Source organism: Furipterus horrens, unplaced genomic scaffold, assembly GCF_987537825.1.
Source record: "Furipterus horrens unplaced genomic scaffold, mFurHor1.1.pri manual_scaffold_7, whole genome shotgun sequence".
NCBI classification, from domain to species: domain Eukaryota; kingdom Metazoa; phylum Chordata; class Mammalia; order Chiroptera; family Furipteridae; genus Furipterus; species Furipterus horrens.
The window spans coordinates 30899329-30920187 of NW_028327177.1; the positions used below are offsets into that span (position 1 = coordinate 30899329).

The following is a 20859-nucleotide window of genomic DNA, read 5'->3' on the forward strand; positions in this document are numbered from 1 at the left end:
TTTCTCATGGATCATGATAGAGAAAATGCTCATGGCATCACACCACAGCAAAGGTCAGAAATCAGGTCTAAAGGAAGCCATATGGATGCAGTTCAGTACAAGTATTTCAGTGATCTGGGTTATTAAAGGGCAAATATGAACTTGGATGTGCTTATCTGCTACATAGTTAAGTTTAAGTTCATATCTTCAGGACAAGCATGTTAAAAAAACAAGCACATCATGTTAACAAACACCAACTACCTCTCTGCTTGTTTTGGAAAAGTCTAAATGTCTCTCAGTTTAGATCTTTGAACATTTATCAAATTAATATTATTGTTAGTTGTTTGGAGATGTTTTTCTGTTTCTCTCTTACCACCCTCCTATATAAAGTGCGCTCTTCAAGGATACAATAGAGATATTACTAATTTTACTTTCTGAAACCAGCATGATACATAGAATGTAATAGCTGTTTGATAAATGCTTACTGAATAAATGAAAGATCTAACAATAACATCAAAGAGAACCCAACTATCTGGGGTAGAAAGTTGAAGGGTCACAAAGAGAAAAAAAGGAAAAGGATTAAGTTCTGGAAGTTCAGAGTTCAGTAAAGCAGGAGATTTCTCCTACAATTCAAGAGGGCAAGCCCATGTTAGACCCAAAAGAATAAAAGTATTTTCTTGCCAGATCCTCTTCTCTGTGCTCTCAATAGAGACAGTAAAGAGACATGAGCTCCTGAGAATTACCTCCTCATCTAGATTCTGTGCCATTTTATTATTTTATGAACATTTTTGTGAATTTCAGAAACTTCTGTTGCTCTTAAATAACTAGTATCAAAATAAACTTACACGCAGAAAATTCAAGAGGGAATTAGGGAGGAAGAGGTATGGAGAGAAAGGCAACAGGAGGAGCGGGGCTTTGTTATGAAAGGTCAACAGCTCCCTGAACACAGTGGCGGGGCAGGCTGTGCTGCTCCAGCGGGAAGAACATGTCTCCGTTTTGTAAACCAGCCAACTTTCTGTGCCCCTTTAAGGCATTAAAATCAAATACGTTCCAATGAGGGAGTGGTGTCTAGTCATTAGAAAAAGGAGTTGGAGCCAGACTTTTGACTTTTTCATTCTTGGCTGTGCCACACAATCTCACTATAGCCTTGGCAAATGTTTCCTCTCCACATCTTGAGGTCTCTCTTGACACAACTGTGAAATGTATATGAGTGTCAGAGTGTGTGAAGGGCGGATGACATCAAACTACAGGCAGGAGCGGGGGGTTCCAGTGGAGAAATGGTCAAGGCATTAATGAGCATCATATTCCGATGAAGAGCCAGGCTCCATCCAACAAAGGAGTGAGTGTTTGAAAATCAGAGAAGAGGCCATTAGAATCCAAGCAGCATGCACCGAGTTACAAAATAGGATGACACTATACAGACCCTCTCAGAGGAGCTGGTGAGATACAAAACCACATTAACATACCAGTGCAAAACCTGCACAGAGAACCTTATGACACTGGAATTTAAGATCTCTGATGTCACTTGTAGCTGTCATGTTTCTGTCTTTTGCAGCCATCTAGAATTTGTTTTAATTTAGAGTTGGAAAACCCCTTTGAGGTCATGAAGTCTAGTTTTTCTGCCAAAATAGGAATCCTCCCAGAGAACCTACTTGCAGGTAGATTTGACTTCTGCATGAACATTCCCAGTGGCAGCATACTGTTTTTCAAGGAAGCCCAACCATTTGTGAATACTCTAGCAATTAAAAATGTTCCATATATTAAATCTTATATGGTTCAATCTTCTCTTTGTGCTATTACAATCAGGTAATTAAAAACGTAATGAAAAAATTGCTCAGTATGAATAAAATGGCCAGCTGGGACCAAGGGGTTCCGGGCACATGGAACTTTACAGTCCTAAAACCAGGAATGTCCTGGGAAAACCAGAATAATTGGTTGCCTTAAATAAGAATAAATTACAGGTAGACTTACCAGAAGGTGCAAAGTAATTCCATATATTTACTCTCCCAACAGACTACTTTCTTGGGTAGTGTGTCCTTTTGATAAGCATTGTCACTCAGATCAAAAGGTTGAAGGAAATTGCAGGGCTGTGTCTTAATACAATTGGCTCTTCCAGGGTGACATTTATGAAGGTAATCATTTCTATCTGACTTACTTTAGGCATGTCTGCTTCAGTGTTCTAGGGAGAAATAAAGAAAAGATCTCCTGATTTAATCAATGAAGATCACGTGGGAATACCATATGCTAAAGGCAAAGATGCATGCCTCACACAAAACATTCGTAACCTGCATTAACAGTAAAGTAGTCAGCCTGGAGACATTAAACAAGAAAAAAAATATGAAGGCCTTGGCCTGGGTTTGAAATGTTATTCGCAAACCAGCAAATCCCAACTGAGCAATTAATTTCATTTTCTGGCCCTTTTAGGTTTGGTCAGTGATGGCTGTTCTATAAGGGTCCAAGAGCTCCCTGGAGAGATTCTGAGGGTTAGAGTCAGGCTGGTGGAGTCATTTAGGGAATGATGTTGAGAATGAAGATATTTTATAAGAATGTTTTGATAAGGAAGAGAGCTATACTAAAAATGAAAGAAGGAGGAATACAGGAAAATAGGGTAGTTCATTTATGGGGACCTCTAACTGTACAAGGGCAGAAGTCATAAAACCATATATACAAGCCATTTAGCAATCCATTAAACAGTTATAGAGTCAGGGTTCCCAGAGTGAATAATATCTCTTTTCCCTGAGGACAGGAGAGATCTCAGTTCCTGATTTCTTGCCTGAAAAATCAGTCGAGGAAGAAGGTGAGGAATTAAGAAAATCATGCCTATGAATTCAGGTACAAAGAGTCCCTGATTCTTGCTCTAACTGCAGGCAGCTGTAGTTTGCAGAAACCAAGCCATCAAAGTGCCACTTCTTCCCTAACAACTCATTTTCCTGCAAGGTAAGAATAAGAAAACATCTCAGCATAGATATTTTTTATATCCCAAATTTTATCTGCAAATACAAATTGGGCGTACAGCAGCAACTGGCTCCCATGGACTCTATTTAGACTAATGATGAAGTTCAAAAGGTTAATCAAGTTATTAACATTTTAAAAGAAGGGAAATTTTCTTTCCCAGATGGCTTAACAGGTGACTCCTATAAATTACACAGTACATTACAGCGGGCATCCGCTAGCCCAGTTATAGTAGAGAGTCTGTCAACATTTCCATTATAAAGCCCTATTTTCAGAGTTTATAACTCAGCCATAAAACTCTGCTCCAAGCTGGGCCTTGGCTTTCTAGTTGACTTCTCAGCTCAACAGCAAACTCTTTTTTTTTTTTTTCTTTCTTTCTTCTCCTCCTTTTCCTTCTTCATCTTCTCCACCTCCACCCACTATCCTTCCTCTCTTTCTCGCTCTTCCTCCCTTTCCCCCAGGGTGAAAATGTTAGGGTTTTGTTGTTGCTGCTGCTTTTGTTTTTAATTCACTCTAGATTCACTAAGTTAAAGGAGGACTTGCACATCAGGAAATCTTTCAGTCGCTTTATATTTAAGCACATTGTTTTAACACTCAGGTATTAAGATTTTTTCCAGAAACTATTAGGAATCAAGATGTTTCTAATTAAGGACTATGTTATAACCATTCAAATCATAATGAAGATTTGTAAGCCACTAGCTTTTGAGGGGGGATGTGGTTCAGGAGAGGTGATTTTTAGTAGAAATGTTTCATTTTGCTTCTTGGTCTCCAAATGTCTATATTTAATCCCATCCCCTAAAGGTAAAGGCAACGGCATATATCCCATGATTTCATCAGCTTGTGCATGGGGCCTTGGAGAACACAACATTAGCCCAGCAACTTCCAGATGGCGGGTGTGTGTGTACTTACAGGCCACCAGGGTGGAGAGAGACAACACGCAAAATACAAAGTGACAACGAAGGTGCATAAGTGACGAGCGGAGGTCTGCTGTTCCAAGTCTGGTCGGTCACAGCCTAGGGAGTTTTTATGGCCTATTCAAAGCTGTGGCGCAGACTAAACAAAGTTTCCTTTACTTTCACCATGACATCCTCAAAGACTAGGCCAGAGGGTGGGGAAGACTCAAGTGCACAGCCAACTCTGCTCAAACAGGAGATGGCTGCTTTGCTGTGAAAACTCTGCTGCTGACCTGGGAGGGTCGTCCCCAGGGCCCTCTGAAACCCCCTCTCAGACAGAATGTTAAGCCACATGGGAACTTCCCTGTAAATGCAGAGGCCGGATGGTTCAGGGTGTTTCAGGAATTGGGTTGAAACACTTTCATAGTGGACAAGCAGGTCACAGTGGCACTTAGGCAGTTTTCTTCCCAGAGCCAGGCCAACGAGGGTACACCTGAAAATACTTCAGAAGAGGGTGGTTTTTCTCATCTCACCTGCATTTGTCCTGATGCCACCTCAGCAGCTCCTAAAGTTAGGCATCACTGGCCACCTGGAAAGGAGAGGGCCCAGGGGCAAAGGACAGCAAATCTCCCTCTTTACCCAGGGAGAGACCCATTGGCCTCTTCCTACATCAGAAAAGGAGACTGCAGCTGTTGAATTGTCCAGGGAGCAGTGTTTAGCTTGAGAAATGTTCCAGTGAAAGGTGCTAAGATTTATCTACTGAACTCACCCCAGGCACATCTATTGAAGAACCTCACTCGCATATCTTATTCTCCTAGCTGATTACCTTCTCATATGCTTTTCTTTCTTTTTCTTTTCTTTTTTTACATACTTGCTCACTAGCAAATATATTTGGCTTAAAGGAAAACTGTGCCCCTTTACAGCTCATCTTTCCTTCCTCTTGAGTCCTGGAGTCCTATTTTGAATTTGTGATATATATGACCATCATTTCCATAGCAAGAGAAACAGCAGCCTTGTGAAAACAGGATTTGCAATTCAATAAAAGAAAAGAATGGAAAAGAACCTCAGAGAACAGCTGGTCCAGCCTCTGCCACAGAGAGGTCCACAGCTAAGCAGACTAAGGACTGCTTTCAATCAGCACACCTGAACAGCATGCCTCTCCTCACTGTCCTGCAACTAGAAGTCTGACCGTGGCATTACTGTACTAACTAGCCAAGAGCTTCAGACGGCAGGGACTACACCTTGTCCATCATTTTCCCTCTAGCATTTTACCCAGTGTCTGAGAATTGTGGCTGTTTCAAGGACTTAGTTTGAATGATGAGGATGCTATACAGCCAAGATTTGTTCTTGATGTGTCTATGTAAAGTATCTTCTGTTATAAATTAAAGCTATTGAAGCACAGAGTTACTTATGTGAAAGCAGTATAGTGTTCAAGAAAAGACATGAAATAATTATTCATTCTAATGCCTAAGACAAGTTACTGATTCACCACCTCATTTTTCTATTGTCCTGCTTAAGAGTCACCATCTTCATCTTTATAACAATTCACTTTCTGCTAGAACATTTCTGATGTACTCTATTTATTTTATTTTTTTCTCTTTTAAGTTTTAAATTCCAGTTGTAACTCAAAGTGCCAAGTGAGGATTCTGAAAGCCTTGATTCTAGCCCTGGCATCACTTCCTGGATGACCCTCTCCAAGACGGGGACAACTGCTCTAGCCTTTGTTTCCTCATCTCTAAGATCCCTGCTTACTTCACAAGCAGGGAAAAAATAAATATATGTGAAAGCCTTTTTAAATTATTGGTTGTATACAAGTAGCAATTATGAGTGTTACTGAAATTATTCAGATAAGAATGTATCCAATACTGAACACAGTGAATTGCTTGTCAACACAGCAGTTACCAGCTGGGTTCGCAAGAAATGATGGTTCCTAGTCACAATTTCATATTTGTTCAGGAAAACTGAAGCTGAACAGTAGTTAAAGTGGTAAAAACATTTCATTCATGAACTTGCAGTAGGGGAAAAGAGACCTCAGTTATAGAACAAGGCTCAATTCCGAATACAACAAGAACAAGTGGGGATTTATAGCCAAGTAGAGTGTTGAGGAGGTCAGTGGATGGAAAACTACTAAGAGAGGAAATCAAGGGTAGTGGAATCCTTGCTTAAGTGACCTAGAAAGAATCTTCTGAAGGCAGGCCAGGGTGATCTGATAGCAAGGATGACAGAGTCACGGTGAAATGACTTAGCAGGATTCTTGCTAACTGGGATATGCAGACCCAGCAAAGATTGGAGTTGAGGGTAAGGATGGGGCTCAAAGCCAAGATCTAATGAAGAAGAGGTCTCAGAGGAGCCTGGCCAAAGTTTGGTCAAGCAGAGAGTCTCTGTCACATTATTGAGTAATACTCAGCTTTAGCCTGTGGTTCTCCTCGGGTCTTTGTTTTTAACCATATTTGTGCCACTTCTCACCCCTCCCCACTACTTTTTAAAAACATATAGCTCTGTCCCACAATTTAGGCAACAGATGTGACCCAGAGAGCCAACCATAAATTAAAATTTCAGAACTGAAGTGACATTTTGGCATTTTAAGCATTGTAAGGAAGATAAATTTTAAAGGAATTCTACTTTCCATCTCTATAAATGGAACATGTAAATATGTGGGTTCTCATTTATAGACTGAGAAGTCAACTTTTCAAACTTAACTTTTTATAAAGCAGAAGCCAATTGGAGCACACTTTTTATCCCTAAAGGTAATGTGTTGTTTTATGGGATGAATTTCTTTTTCTTTATCACAATTTCAGCAAAAATGATGATCAGATACAAACTGAAATTTTTGTTTGCTGACCCCAGTATTTCATTGCAAAATTCCCTGATAACCTTCCTCCTCATTATCTGAATAGATCCTCTGGGTTTTCCTTTAGACCTGGGTCTATCAATATCCCAGTATTGACATCCAAAATTCCCTGGCTGGTTTGGCTCAGTGGATTGAGCGTCGGCCTGCGAGCTAAGTGTCGCTGGTTCGATCTTCCAGTCAGGGCACATCAGAGAAGGAAAACTCTGATTCCAAAAAACCTCCGCTGCCTTGCGGCATACCTCTTCAGGGGAAAGGCTAAGGGAGTAAACCCCGGCAGAAAATCCGGAGCCGGAGTCCCTAAGGCGGTTTGACGTTGTAGTCAACACCGGCAACTCCTGCGGCGCACCTGAAGTCAAGCTGTATTGACTCCGTCTTTCCCTTGGATCCTTCAGCTGCGAAGAGAGGGGGGGTCTGCTGCATGGGCAACGGCAGACCCTCCATATCACCCTGCCCAGGCTTTGTAGCTTCAGCTTCACTGGAGAGGACATTCCAGCGTCATCGCAAGATGTCGATTCAACACGGGAGGAGACAGATACCGTGTCACTCCCGAGTCGGACTGCACAGCCATTCTCGGCGGTGCAGATAGACTCTTAAGAAGCTACACCATCGTCTCTCAAGGCTCTGTAGCTTCAGCTTCACTGGAGAGGACACTCCAGCGTCATCGCAAGATGTCGATTCAACACGGGAGGAGACAGATACCGTGTCACTCCCGAGTCGGACTGCACAACCATTCTCGGCGGTGCAGATAGACTCTTAAGAAGCTACACCATCGTCTCTCGAGATGGATGGCTGCCGACGACGACACCCAAAAGCCCTGTAACTATCCATTCAACAGCCTGATAGATGGAAATGACATTGATATTCACCCTTTTGACTGCATATCCACACACTTGTTGGCACTACCAATTTTAAACTTTTTAACCTAAGAGTCCTGTGGGGCTTTGTTCATTCTCTTCCTGTGCCTCCTCCTCCACCACCATCAAAGAAGCATGTATTTTTCTTCTCATCATGTAGCAGTTAGATTATGTGGAATCTGTTTTCTCAGTTCTTTTATTTTACCTTATGTAATTTACCTGAATCACTTTTCAGCCTCTTCATGCTTTAGCATTTCTGACACATTCCTTCATAAGTGGACAAAGCCTGGCCTCATTTTTACTTCACAGTTGTCTCTCAAGCTTTTCACAAGATCTTAGATTCTGCATTTTTCTGCACCTTCTTCCCCTCCAATCTGTTTTCTCAGTTCTTTTATTTTACCTTATGTAATTTACCTGAATCACTTTTCAGCCTCTTCATGCTTTAGCATTTCTGACACATTCCTTCATAAGTGGACAAAGCCTGGCCTCATTTTTACTTCACAGTTGTCTCTCAAGCTTTTCACAAGATCTTAGATTCTGCATTTTTCTGCACCTTCTTCCCCTCCTTCACAATAGTTGGTTGGATCAGCAACAGCAGTAATAGCTATGAGACCCTGCTGTGGACTAAAGGTTGAGTGTAGTTGTTTTTAATTCTGACAAATGGCAAGGTAGGTATTCTTATTTCCATTTTATGAAGGAGGCATTAGGAAGCCCAGTGGTAGTAAACTAATGGATCAAGGAACTCGCTTTCCTGAACAACTTTTGTATTCTTTCTACTAAACTATTCAGTCTTGCTGTCCCATTCTTTCTATTTCCCTATTTCCACTCTCCCCATGTTTCCCTTCTCCCAATTCACTACCAACTAATAAATCAACCATGTAAGCATTCTACTCATTAACTTCCCTTTTCCTCCATTTCTACCCTATCCTCACCCTTCACTCTACCACTCCCCAATCTTTTTCTTCATTTCCTCACATGAGATTAATTTAGTTTCCGGATTTACTCCTCCTTGAGATATTGCTGGACAAAGAAAATAAAATCTGCAGCAAATAGAGAACAAATCCAGGTTTTGTGAGGGCTGAAACTTATAAATTTTGAGAAATATCTTTAAGATAAATAATACAAAATTACTAATATAAAATTAAGCAGCTTTACAAGTATTTATTTAGACTGAAAAAACAAATGAAAACAAACCACAAATTTTAAAAGTTAACAGAACTTACAAAATCCAGAAATTCAACATAACATTTTCTTAATTAAATGACTGACACATCTGTATAATATTTTTTGTCCTACGTATTTTAGCTGTTACTCTGTTGCCATTTCATATGACAAAAATATTGTAATATTGTTTTCAATACAGAAAAAATTCTTAATTTAGACTTTCTTTAGAATAATTGCTCCAAATTTAGTTTTCATACTTGATAATTCAAAACAGTTTGTTTCAGCTTTATAACTATTAATGGTAATGTTATGCTAAGATGCTATTTAATACATTAAAATGCATAAAATATATAATGTCACATAGGTATATTATCTATGTATAATATAGCTATAGTTTGTGCCCTACAAAAATAGAAATTTTGACAAAATCTATTTCTTACATTCCCAAAAAGAAAAAGAAAAGGAGCATTTACAATTGTATGTACTGCATTAATCAATATAATTTTGTCAAGAAACAGAACGTCCATGTTGTTTAAGCACTGATGAGAATTAAAGCTATTGCTTACAATTTTGCTCTATGGTTTAGAAGAATTTTCCACAGACTGGAATCTAGATCCCCCCATTTTAAACTCTGTTATCCTTCCACACCCATGTTTTCCATGCCATGCACTGCTGTGTACTATGACATCTTTACTGACAACTTCATGTTAAAAACCCTGGAGGAGTCATTTTAGTGAGCAGGAGGTGTATTTCTATGTTATTCTTAAGTGCAACAGCTAGAAAACTATTCATAGACTAGACTACAGACCATAAATACATCTTACAAAACCCAAACTAAGTAAACACTAACTAAACTTCCACTTATCTGAAATGCCAAAATGAATGAATGAGTGATATTAAAAAGCAGCATTTGTAAATACATCCTTGATAAGTAAAATATAATGTGCAGTAGGAAAGCCAGTGAGCCATATTTAGGATCCCAGAAATTGCAATGTCTGCCTGACACCTGTCAAAGAAGTTATAACTCAAATGATGATATTCTCAAACAGAGATTGTTGTCTGACAGTGAACAGTCTCTATCCAAATAAAAAATGTTTTTAAATACTTCTGGATGTGAATCCAATGTGGAAATGGATTTGAAATAAACAAACCTTTTGCCATCTGTTGCCCTGTTGCGTCACTGAAGAATATTCTGCCCAAATGTTCATGTTTTCAGATTAGTTGGTCCATGGCTGCCAGGCATAAAGAAGAGAGAAAATCTGAAACTCAGTGATGCCACTAAGTTGTAAAAGATGCGCTACAGAGACACTGCTATTCAAAGATGAAGCTGTGGATTAACACTGGTGTCAAACCAGGAAAAACATCTCTAGGTTGCTGGAACATTTTATACAGTTAATCATAATCAGAACATTTCAGTAACTGTGTTTCATTTAATTATTAATTTTTATCTCAGAACGTCTACCAAAAATAAGTTTACTTCACATTTCTAATCTTTAGAGGACACTGTTTTTAATGAACATCAGAAATTTGAGTAAGAACTTGGAGTGAGGGAAGGAAAAGATAAAGGGGATAGAATGAGAGACAACCAGAGTGAATGACGGATGAGTGAGATTTCCAAAGTAGCAGCAAACAGAAGAGAAAAATTTAAAATAATTAAAGAAATTTAGTACTGTTTCTCACATTTAAGTCATGCCTTTTTTCTGAGGAGTGTAGCATAAGCCAAGCAAGTTAACTCCAATCTACTCAAGGCTAAAATAAACAATACACAGTTGGCTTCCCTCCTAACATCACCTCTGGCTGTTCCAGAGTTACTATCCACACTAAATCCCTCACATTTAAAGACGACCTGAGTCCTCAGGTCCCAATCCCAATTTCAGGGCCAACTTCATGCTACTTTCATGCCCTGAATGTCATTCCAGATAATAGGAAACAGAGGCAGATACTAGGAAATCTTTACAAGAATGTCTCCTAAGGGGGTGAGGACAATTTCTTGACTATTCTTAAAAAGAGGGGTAACATCATCAAGATGATGGCATAGGTCACTTCTTCTCTGAAAGGCCAACTAGCAACTATCCATATACAAGACACATCATTGTGGAAATCCCAGAATACAGTAGTGATGCTAAAGCACTTCCTCCCAGACTGCAGAGGCTGAGGAGGACCATATTATAATGGTAAGAGGACTATATTGCCCTTCCCTCGGGCCAGCACAGTTCTGCACCAATGGGGACCAACTGGACCTACAGTTTTTCCAGGAGGAAAAAGAGAGCCCAAAGTTGAACATACAGCTCACCCAGCATTGTGGGTCACTTCACAGGATGCCCACTTGGGTCTCATCTCACAAGGATTACCTGGGGATATCTGTGGGGTTTAACCACTGGAGATCAGATTGTGAGGGAGAAGGGGGATAGAGCTTATAGTAGCCAGGGCTCAGATCTTGGTAGATTCAATCTACTAATGTTGGTAGAGTTGAGCTGTTGACTCTGCCTGGCCACGGAGGTCACTGGATAGTTTGGCTTGATTCTGACCTCCTTACAACAAGCCCTACTGGCCATGAGCCCATTATACAGCCCCACTCAAGCTAGAAAACAAATTAAAGCCCTGCCTAAGACTAAATATAGCCTCCAAACCTGCCAAACCAGGAACCCTTACCAAAGCACTGAGGAGATACATAGCCCATCTGAAAGCCCTATAAAAAAATGGTACCTGAACAGAAATTAGCCAGTGGTTCTGCCCATCTGCACAGCCAAGCCATTGGTTCCATCTTGCCAGGGAGTTTAGTGGGGATTCCTTCTATATTAGGTCCCTAACCATCAATGTGTAATAGCCATGGAACCCATTCAACAGCCCCACTCAGGCAGGGAGGTAAATTCATAGCCCCACCCAACTGCTGAGCATAGCAACTACTTTCACCCAACTAAAAAAGCTGGGTAAATCCAGGGAATCACAGAGCCCATTATAAAGTTGTGCTAGAACAAGGAATGTAGCCAGCAGTCCTATCCAACCATTTCTGGTCAACAGTACTCCTTGGACCTCAATGCTGAGTCAGTAGCCTCACCAAATAGAGGCCTGATAGCAAGCTCAATCTGCCCAAAGACATTACTATCTGACCAGTCCAGAACCCAAGATTGAGCTGGCTGGAGATTCTCTCTGTCAAAGTGTGTCTATAAAGTCTGAAAGAGAAGCCCACTTGCTGAAGTGCTCAGATATCAACAAAAAGAATCAGGATCACAAAAAATTAGGTAAACATTATATCACCAAAGTAAACTAATTAATCTTTAATTATAGACCCTAAAGAACTGGAGATCTCTGAACTGTCTGACGAAAATTCAGTAAATCCTCTTAAGAAAATTAGTCAACCACAAGAACACAGACATACAACAAAAGGAAATTGCAAAAATAATGCATGAACCAAAAAACATGAGAAGTTAAGGAAATAGAAACCATAAAAAAACAAACAGATATACTAAAGATGAAAAATATAATAAATTACTTAAAGATTTGAATAGAGTTTCAATAAAAGACTGGACCAAGTAGAATAAAGAATTAGTTAACTATAAGGTCATCTGAAATTATCCAGTCAAAGAAACAAAACAGAAAGAGGAGAAGGAGGAGGAGGAGGAGGAGGAAGAGGAGGAGGGGGAGGAGGAAGGGAAGGAGGAGGAAGAGAAGGAGGAGGAGGAGAAATAATGAAGGAAGAAAGGAAGGAAGGAAAGAAGGAAGGAAGGAAGGCAAGCTATGGAACTTACGGTACATCATCAGGAAAGCAATATATATATTATGGAAATTCCAGAAAGAGAAGGGAAAGAGAAAAAGAAAGCATATCTAAAGCAATAATGGCTGAAAACTTTCCAAACCTGGTAAGATAAACAGACACCCAAATTCATTAGGCTAAAGGAATCCTAAACAGGTTAAATTTTAAAAAAGGGGGGGCCTACACTGAGTCCCATTCATTAAATTGTTAAAAGTCAAAATCAAAGATTTGAAAATAGCAATATGGAAGAGAAGAATGACACACAAAGCAACCTCAATAAGACTTTGGGCAGATTTTTCAACAGAAACATTTCAGGCCAGAAGAGAAGGGGGTGATATATTTAAAACATAGAAAGAAAAAAATGTCATCCAAGAATACTGTACCATGCAAAGCTATTCTTCAGAAATCAAGACCTTCCCAAACAAAAAGAAGCTGTGACAGTTTATCACTACTAGACCTTTCTCACAAGCAATGCTAAAGGGAGTTCTTCAGGTGGAAATAAAAGGATGCTAATGAACACCATTAAAAAATTAATGTAGTTATAAAACTCACAGAAAATGGTAAATATGAGGTCTGTCTGGGAAAAGTCCAGCCCTTGTTAATATAATGAGAATGGTTTGCACGACATTGAGGTAACCTGGCAGCCAAGGAGAGTAGACTGGAATGCACATGTGTAAACAACAATAATTTCAGTGTATTGGTCAGTAGGGGCAGTAGGCGTCATTGAGTGAGCATGTGTACTGTGTGGCTGTTGCATTCAAAATGACTGAGCTAGTAGAGCGACTTCCGGCCAAGATGGAGGCTTAGACGGACACGCTAGGTCTCCCTCTACAACTAGAGAGGAATACAACTACTTAAAAACAAAGGATAACTAGAAATTCCAGAAAATAAAACTACACGGAAGTCCAACATATGAAGTTATAAACCAGCGGTGCCATTTGGGCAGGTAAGAGTTAAAGAGGGCAGTGCTGTTTGTGGTCGCACCTGGACAACGGCGGGGCGGCGAGGAATCCCGGATCCGTCAAGCCCCTGCCGGTGCGCGACTCCGGCGCTGGGGAGAGCAGCCGCCGCATCGCCTTGAACAGTGAGGCCCAGGGGGGCGGGAGGACGGATCCCGGTCTCCTAGCTGAATAACTGTGTGAATCCATCTTGGACCCCCGCCCCCAAAGAAAGCACCACAGGGCTGCGAAATAGGTCGCGGACAGGCAGGCGCCGGCCGGTCGCTGATTTGTGACGCGTACACAGGCACTGCCCCCGACAGCCAGCCCAAGAAAACAAAACGCATCTGTCAAAATGAGGCAGACAACTATAGAAATCCCGGTAACACAACTCACCAGACAGCAGATAGAGAACCTAACAGATGAACAGATAAGAAACCTGTCAGAGGCTCAGTTCTGGGCCATTGTTAACAGATGGCTTACAGAATTCACAAAAGAGCAGGAAAAAGATATGAAAGAAGCGAAAAACTTTCATAACGAAAGGAACAAAACCGCATACGAGACAGAAGGAAAGGAAATAAAATCCAGAGTTCATTTCAACAAACTGGAATATGGAGAAGGAACAAGCAGTCAACCAATGCAGCGAGAGGAAATGGGAAGCAACAATGAAAGGATCAGAAACCTCTGGGACAGCTATAAAAGGCCCAACATAAGAATCATTGGTTTGCCAGAGAATGAGGAAGATGAACTAGAACTTGAAAAATTGAGTGAAAATATAATAAAGGAGAACTTCCCAGACTTGGGGAAGGGAATAGACTTGCAGGTCCAGGAAGCAAGGAGAGTTCCCAAGAGACTGGACCCAGGGAGAACCACTCCAAGACACATTATAATCAAAATGTCAAAAATTAAAGATAAAGAGAGAATCTTAAAAGCAGCAAGAGAGAAGAAAAGAATTATGTACAAAGGGGTCCCAATTAGACTATCAGCTGACTTCTCAAGGGAAACCCTACAGGCAAGAAGAGACTGGCAAGAAATATTCAAAGTAATGAAAATCCAAAACCTACAACCACGAATACTCTACCCAGCGAAATTGTCATTCAGAATAGAAGGACAGAGAAAGTGTTTCCAGGACAAAATAAAACTGAAAGAGTTCATTAGATCCAAACCACTGTTATATGAGATGTTAAAGGGACTGGTTTAAAAAAAAACAGAAGCTAGGGAGATGAAACAAAGGCAAACTAAATAGGCAACGAGAGTGGAAAAGGAACTGTGGGTACGGGAAGCATATTGGGGGGAGGTCAACAGGGAGGGGGAATGGGGAAAGGGAGGGAGATGATATAGGAATTCGGGATCAAGGTAGGAGGGAATGGAATAGACGGAGAGAGGTTGGGAGGAACTGTATGCACAACTAATGGACATAATCTAAAAGGGGGGGACAACTGGAGGGAGGGGGGCCACTGGGTGGAGGGGAGCAGAGGGAAGGGAAATTGGCACAAATGTAATATTTTAATCAATAAAACACATTAAATCTGAAAAAAAAAATGACTGAGCTAGTAGAGCAATGAATCTGCATCAAATTTTGCGTTAAGCTTGAATATTCCTCCACAGAAACTATTTGGTTGATTCAGAAGGCTCTCAGGGATGATGAATTAGTGCAGCACACATAAAAGTGTGGCACAAATGCCTCAAAGATGTTGAACATGTTACAAATTTTGGAAGGCCTGCAACAAGCAGAACACCTGAGAATGTTGAACGTGTATGGGCTGCAAACAACAAAGATTGGCAACTGACAGTGCAAGAACTAGAAGCTGATCTGGGGATTCCAAAATCTACCGTGTCTGAGATTTTGATACAGGATCTTGGCATGAAACATGTTGTGGCAAAATTACTTCTGCTACCAGAGCAGAAAAAAAACATCATGCTGCAGTTGCTAATGACTTGATTCAAACTTCTATCGATTAACCAGATTTTCTCAAGATGGTCATAACTGGAAATGAATCGTGGGTCTATAGCTACTCATATGATCCAGAAAAAAGGCCCAGTTGCCCCAATGGTAGTCTCCTGGTTCTCCACACCCAGAGAAGGCATGGCAAAGTTGCAGCAAGACCAGATGTTATCTGCGTTTTCTGATTGGGATGATGTAGTCCATTATAAATATGCTCCTCCAGGCCAAATAATAAATAAGGAGTACAACCTCAAAGTTCTTCATTGGTTGAGAGATGTAATATGACAAAAACAGCCACAGCTATGGGCAGCTGGTGATTGGCAGCTTTATCACAACAATGCACGCACTCATGCATCATGTCTTGGGCAGAGTTTTTTAGTAAAACATCAGGTCACCCAGGTGACAGCTCCCCTACAGTCCAGACTTGGCACCCTGTGACTGCTGGCTTTTCTCAAAACTAAAATCACCTTTGAAAAGGAAGAGATTTCAAACCACCAATGAGTTTAGGAAGATATGACAGGGCAGCTGATGGCGACTTCAACAATAGATTTTGCAAAATGTTTTTAACAGTGGAAGAGATGCTGGGAGAACTGTGTGAGGTCCCAAGGTGCCTACTTTGAAGGGGACCAAGGCATCATTGTCCTAGGTACAATGTTTCTTGTTTTTTGTATCTTGTATCTTCTTCAGTAAATGTCTCTATTTTTCATAGTACATAGGTGGATACTTTCTGGACAGAGTTTGTATATACTCAAAGTCAGAGTCTAGAATATTGTAATGGTGGTGCATAATTCACTTACTACTCTTGTTCAAAAGTTTTTTAAAGATTATTAAAAATAACTACAATTATAATAATTTGTTATATTAAAATTATATTTAATAACAATAACCTAAAATGTGGGGAAGGGAGAGAAGTAAAAGTGTAAAGTTTAGGAATGCTATTTAAGTTATTATCAGCTAAAATAGGATGTTATAAATATATTTTATGTAAGCCTTATGGTAACCTAAGGAAAAATTTCTAGTAGTTACACAAAAGATTTTGATTAAGGAGTCAAAATTTACCACTACAAAAATTCATTAAGTCACAAAAGAAAGCAAATAAGAAGTATGGAACAAAGGGTCTACAAAACAGTCAGAAAACAATTAATAAAATGGCAATAGTAAGTCCTTAGCTAACAATAATTGCCTTAAATGTAAATAAATTAAAGTTTCCAATCGAAGTACATTGAATGGATTTAAAGAAAATGAAACTAGATCCAATAGTATTTTGCCTAAAATAGACACACTTTATCTTTAAGACACACATAGACTAAGAGTGAAGGGATGTATGATAGTTCAAGGAAATGCTAATCAAAAGAAAGCAAGGGTAGTTATATTAGACAAAACAGACTTTAAGCTAAAAATGATCAAAAGAGGCAAAGAATGTCACTAGATAATGATAAAGGGCCAACCCCTCGAGAAGATATGATGTTTGTAAATAGTCAAGTATCCAGCATCAAAGCACCTAAATATATAAAGCAAATTCTAACAGAACTAAAAAGAGAAATAAATGGCAATAGTTGGGGACTTTAATATCCACTCTCAACGATGAATAGGTCATATAGAATGAGAATAAATAAGAAAACACCAGATTAAAGAACACTGTGGATAAAATAGCCCTCACAGACATATACAGAACATTTTATCCTACAACACCAGAATACACATTCTTCTTAAGCACACAAGAAACATTTTTTTTAGGATAGATCATATTTTAGGCCACCAAACAAGTCTTAGGAAGTTTAAGAAAATTTAAATCATCCCAAGTATCTTTTCTGACCACAATGGTATGAAGCTAGAAATCAATAACAAGAGAAAAACTGGAAAATTCACAAACATGGAAATTAAACAACACACTCCTGAATAACCAATAAATCAAAGAAGAAACTAAAAGGTACATAGGAAATTATCTTGAGATGAAAATTAAATGAAAGCACAATATACCAAAACTTGTGTGATACAGCAAAAGCAGTTCTAAGAAAGAATATTATAACAATAAACACATACATCAAAAAAAGAGAGAGAGAGAGAGAGAGAGAGAGAGAGAGAGAGAGAGAGAGAGAGAGAGAGAGAGAAAGTTCTCAAATGCACAAGCTAACTCTACACCTTAAGGAGCTAGAAAAAGAAGGACAAGCTTGGCCCAAAGTTAGCAGAAGAAAGGAAACAAAAATTAGAGCAGAAATAAATGAATTGGAAAACAGGGGAACAATAGAAAATATTAACTGAACTAAAAGTTTCTTTGAAAAAATAAACCAAATTTACAAAACCTTAGCTACACTAACCAGAAAAAAAAAAAAAAAAGAGGGGACTCAAATACATAAAAATTATAAATGAAAGAGAGGACATTACAACTACAAAGGATCATAAGTGACTACCGTGAACAACTATATGCCAACAAACTAGACAGCCTAGAAGAAATGGATAAATTCCTACAAACATACAACCTACCAATACTAAATCATGAAGTGATAAAACAAAAAATCTGAGCAGACATACAATGATTAAGGAGATTGAAAGAGTAATCAAAAACCTACCAACAAAGAAAGACCTAGTGATTTCACCACTGAATTCTACCAAACATTTAAGACCTGGATCTAGAGAAGCTGGCAGGAATCAGAGGACCTCAGAGTATAAAGGACTAAAAGCATTTACAATTTTCTAAAACAGAAGATGATTAAAAAAAAAGAGGAGAAGAAATAAGAGAATCCATTGCTGGTGCCACTGAAGCAAACGGCAGTCCTGTAGGAAGAACAAGCCAACCTGCAGTTCTCAAAGGACAGCTTCAGTGGGCTTGAGGATGATGCTGACTAGCCCCTGCTGATCAGTCAGGCCCAGCTCCTGTCTGAGAGCCCTCCAAAGGGGCATTTGCATCTGACACCACTACCACCTTCCAATTTGAAGACTAAGAGGAAAACCTCTCTGGAGCCAGGATAAGGGCCCCTCTGGAGGCAGAGGCTCCAGCAGGGACAGAGGCTGCCAGTGGCCCTCGGGGTAAAGAGAGAGATGACCGCTCTGACAGTGATAGCAGCAGCAGTGAGGATGAAGAGAGTTGGGAACCAGGCCATGATAAGAAGGGAAGCTGTGGACCTAAGTCAGATGGTGATGAGTTTGAGGGAGTGTCTATTAAAGACCCAGTGAAACATCAAATACTGGACCCTGAAGGTCTTGCTTTATGTGCTATTATTGCCTCTTCCCAAAAAGGCCAACAGCGACCTCACAGATAACTCCTTCAGCCAGTATACATTTAACAAGAATAAGCGGGGAGCTTCCAGAGTAGTTCGTGCAGGAGAAAAAGCATCACAGGACACCACAATTGCCTATTGACGAGGAAAAAGTAGAGATTAATGGAAACAGTGGCAGGAAATCAGTGCGCATTCCAGCAAGAAAGTGACTGAGGGTAAAGCCAGAAAGAAACTGAGGATGCTGAAGAAACTGGAGCCAACCAAGAAGAAGGCAGAAGCTGTGGTGAACATGGTGGATATTTCAGAATGAGAGAAAGTAGCACAGAAGGCTGGTCTTGGCAAGGAGAAACACCAAGTCACTTAATTTGTAGTCAAAAAAGGTGTGGGCCGCAAAGTGTGCCAGCCAGCTGGAGTCAGAGGTCACTTCAAGGAGACAGACTCAGGATGAAGAAGGACCAAAGATAACAGCGATAGAAGGAGCAGCAGAAGAAAAACAAGCAAGTGAGCAGAGCCGCCAGAGCCTCTGAAAAGGCAGTGTATGGATAAAGTGGAGCAATTCACAGCAGCTTACACTAGCCCCCTGGGTACCAGCCCTTCATGCTTGCATCACAGTCACCGAAAAGACAGTGGAGTACCCAGAGCTTTCATGTGGTCCTGAGCAGGAAGGAGAGCATCCTCTGCCCCAAAGGAGGTCTCCTGTTCAAGCGCTGCCGAAATATACTGTTGGGCTATAACAAACCCCACAAACTCTTCCATGAAAAATGCAGGGTACTGGATGAAAAATATATTTTCAAATCATAAGGGAAGTTGAGTGTTGGAGTGGCATTCATTCTAGCCTATTCCTGAGCAAGGGGGCCCCTCAAGTCTTTCCCCTTCTTCTTCTGCTATCATTTGAATAAAACCATAGTGATAGTTGTCTTTTCTGACAGTTGAGTTCCCGTCAAAAAAAAGTTGTAACTATGTGAGGTGAGGAATGGTAACTAGACTTATTGTGGTGGTTATTAGCAGTGTATACATATATTAAATCATGTTTCACACCTTTAAGTTATGCAATGTTATATGTATTATATCTTACTAAACTAAGAAAAAATTAAAACCTAAAAATATTAAATAAATAGAAAGTAACAGAAAAAAATTTAACAACATTCTTTTACAAAAAAGATACGTGGAGGAAACAGTACATGAAAAAACTGCCTAATGTCATTAGTGATTATGGAAATGCATATTAAAACCACAATGAGACACCACTGCATACCTATTAGATTGGTTTTTTTTTAAAAGTAGTTACCAAATACTGCTGGTGAGGATGTAAAGCAAAGAAAACATTATAATAAGTAACATAAACTAAACTTAAAAAGACTCTCATGTAAATCATTTCTTTTCTGTGGCATTCCAGAAAAGAAAGGCAAAAATGGAAAGACAAATCCTCTCAGTGGCCCCCGGGACTGGGGTGAGGAGGGGATGACCTCAAAGGGGCTTGAAGGAAACTTTTAGGGTGCTGTGCATGTTCTGTCTCTTGATTGTAGGGGCAATTGCCTGACAGTGTAAGTCTGTGAAAATTCATTGCCTGTACACCAAAATAGGGTTGACTTTTACTCTATGTGAATTATAGGTCAATAAATCAAAAAAAGCATTACAATAAATCCAAAATGAATTGCATATATATCCTCTTGTAAATCATGATTTTAATGATAGCTATTCAGACTGAATCAGGGCAGAATTCAGTCCATTATCTGAGTTATTGAAACTTTTTTTTGTGATGGGTTTTCAGACTAATAGAATACATTTTCCTAAAGTGTTTACCACAAATAAAGGTTGTTACTTATTGAAGATATTTTAAGTGGCCTAGATATTATAACTCACAGTTTATTCCAAAGTAAAATGCTAAAAGTCAATGTGTATCCAAGAACATTGTTTCAATAGTGAATGGAAGCAAGTTATGTACCTGGAATTTTCAGACTGCGAGCCAATGGCCCTAGGTTCTACTCTCATCTATGCCAGTACCTCACATTTTCCTACTTCTCATCACCACATTTGAAATAATTAAATAACCGAGCAATTGCAATAGGGTCTTGCCGTGAATATGAACTCAGCAATGCTTCAAGAGTCTTCAGAACACAAGCAGTCTATAGGGTTGGCTTTGTGGACATGCCACCTATGCAGTCACATAGACCCCAAGCTTAGAAGGGCCTACACGTGGTTTAATGCTGTGCTGTCACTGTTTCGATTTTTAATAAGTTTTCAACAAGGTCCCCACAGTTTTATTATATTTTGTACTGAGCCCCACAGATTATGTAACTGGTCCTAACTT

General features: G+C 39.8%; 1 pseudogene; it reads left to right on the forward strand.

Annotated features, from left to right (window-relative positions):
* LOC150004210 (pre-rRNA 2'-O-ribose RNA methyltransferase FTSJ3 pseudogene) overlaps window positions 1–19094 on the forward strand; it is a 35115-nt pseudogene extending 16021 nt beyond the window's left edge.
* Window positions 19095–20859: the final 1765 nt, after the last annotated feature.